Genomic DNA, 2619 nt, shown 5'->3' with positions numbered 1-2619 from the left:
AGGTTTATTGACCATAAATTCCAAAAATAACTGTAAAACTAAAGTTAATAAGTTAGTGTTACGTAGTGTTGAAAACATAAAAAAGTGACAAACTTTGAAAAGCTCAGGTGAGAGGAATGAGCTGATTGGGCGAGGAGGAACTAACGAGGCTGACTCGGAGCAGGTGTGGCGGTTCCTCCGGATCACCGAGGACGCTTTCATGCACATCATGTTCTGGTTCTCATTCTGAAAAAGACAAAACTGCCACTGAAAGGTTTCCATGGCTAATGTAAGTGCATGTTCCTTTTTACAGCTATTAGGGAGAGGGGTTGGGAACCTGAGGGTCGCCGGTTCAAGTCCCCGTATGGACCACAAACTGAGATAGAGACGGAAAATCAAATAAGCAGAAAACAAGCGGACAAAGTGGCATCATGGTGGAACACGTGTACGTTCAGAAGTAGTTTTAGTCTTCAACAGAGACTCTGATTGGACAGATAGTCTAGCTAGCTGTCTGGATTTACCCTGCAGAGACCTGAGGACCAGGTAACCATAGTCCTCAGATTGGACAGATGGTCTAGCTAGCTGTCTGGATTTACCCTGCAGAGACCTGAGGACCAGGTAACCATAGTCCTCAGAAATCCGGTTTAAATTGCCAACACAAAGAAAGCCCAATGCAACGGATATCTGCCCCGAATGAGTGAAGTCTGGCGCTATTTCCTGGAAGTGGAAGGTCCTGGACATGGACTAGACACGAGGGACAACCCCATGTTGGACTTGTTGAAAGACAGGATCCAGAAAAGCAACGGTGGACGAAAGGTGAGCTCAGGGGTTGGATTTCTATTTTGTTTTTTTAAGATCATTTTAAGGCCTTTATTCGACAGGACAGCAGAAAGAAGAAATGAAAGGGGGGAGAGAGAGGGGGGATGACGAGAGGAGTAAACCTCTATGCATGGGCGCCCCTCAGGGCACCCTGGGGTGTCACCATGGCCTCCCTGTGCTGGAGTCAAGGTGCTGCACTTAAGAGCAGATGATGCAGGATGACGGCAGCAGCCGCTCATGTGGAAACGTCCGCTCAGCTGTTAGATAACGTCCTGATGCCTCGTTGTCGGCTTGTTTTCTGCTTATTTGATTTCTCCTCTCTCTCTCACTCTCTTTCTCTCTCTGAACGTTGGAAAAAGAAACAAAACCCCTTTTAATACTCTTTTATATAGACCTTAGTGGTCCCTAATACTGTATCTGAAGTCTCTTTATATAGACCTTAGTGGTCCCTAATACTGTATCTGAAGTCTCTTTATATAGACCTTAGTGGTCCCTAATCCTGTATCTGAAGTCTCTTTATATAGACCTTAGTGGTCCCTAATACTGTATCTGAAGTCTCTTTATATAGACCTTAGTGGTCCATAATACTGTATCTGGAGTCTCTTTTATATAGATCTAACTTAACCCCTCTGCCATATTTTCTACCTACACTTTGACAAATTTACAGTAAGTTACAGTAAATTATTTTCACAGTAAAGGTACCGTACTTCCATTTACAGTATTTTATGTATTCATTGGAAAATACACAACAATTAAACACAACATAAGATAAAACAAGTAAAAATACAGGAGTATTACTGTACTATTTACAGTACTGTAGTGGCTTTATTGTGATTTTTTTTCTCGATAATACTAAGACGATAATATAAGACTACTGTGATTATTTCTTTCTGTCTTTCTTTATGTCCCTTTCTGCTGTCCTTTCTGTCTTTCTGCTGTTCTTTCTGTCTCTTTCTGTCTGTCTTTCTGTCTTTTTTTGTCTCTTTCTGCTGTTCTTTGTGTCTCTTTCCTTCTATCTTTCTAGCTGTTTCTGTCTTTCTGTAAAAATACAGTAGTTTACTGTACTATCTACCGTATACAGTGGCTATATTGTGTGATATATATATATATATTTATTTATATATTTTACAGTTATACTTAGACTACTGTGATATTGTCATGGTGACAAGGTTGTTATGTACCTTTACAGCATTTTACTGTAAAATCCTATCCAATAGTGTTACTGTGAAATCGGAAAGTAATACCTGGAGATCACAGACATTATTTACAGTGAAAGTCTTTGACAATCGCAGGGAGAACACTGTGATTCCAACAAATCATTTTTTTGGTAAATAAATCACGTATTTTTGCTTTTATAAAGTAAGAATCCACAAGTTTTTCTGGCACCTTTTTTCGGTGATAAGCCATTGCCGCTCTCGTCACAGACGCTACCCTACGTGCTGAATCACCCGAAAAAACCCGGACCTACAACATATGTTCACGGGCTACGAGCTTTCACGCGCAAAATGTGTTTTAAAGCAACTGTAATTGTATTTTTTATCAACTATACTCTGGGAAATAAATCTGTAAAATAACAGAAACAGTACCCAGACTGAGTAAAAAACATAATCTTTCAGTTAAATAACTGTGTCAATGGTACAAATATTTATGTATTTATATTGTAAATTAACAGAAATACAGCTGTGAATCACATCCAATATGTACAATTTCTGTTAACATTTAAAGTCTCACAACTGTTAATTTACAGATATTTCTTGTAAAGAAGTTGATGAAAAAGCATGGTGATGTTTTTTTGATTGTTTTGAACTCAACGAGCAGTTT

General features: G+C 39.1%; 1 protein-coding gene across 1 annotated transcript in view; it reads right to left on the bottom strand.

The window, feature by feature from the left end:
• Window positions 1–1896: 1896 nt before the first annotated feature.
• LOC117938486 (potassium voltage-gated channel subfamily A member 1) overlaps window positions 1897–2619 on the bottom strand; it is a 14726-nt gene continuing 14003 nt past the window's right edge. The window contains exon 2 of the mRNA XM_034863121.1: window positions 1897–1912. The gene's annotated coding sequence lies outside the window, so the exon portion shown is untranslated. The remainder of the gene's footprint in view (window positions 1913–2619) is intronic.

Source organism: Etheostoma cragini, chromosome 23, assembly GCF_013103735.1.
Source record: "Etheostoma cragini isolate CJK2018 chromosome 23, CSU_Ecrag_1.0, whole genome shotgun sequence".
Lineage (NCBI taxonomy): Eukaryota > Metazoa > Chordata > Actinopteri > Perciformes > Percidae > Etheostoma > Etheostoma cragini.
This window is presented reverse-complemented; position numbering and strand designations above follow the sequence as displayed.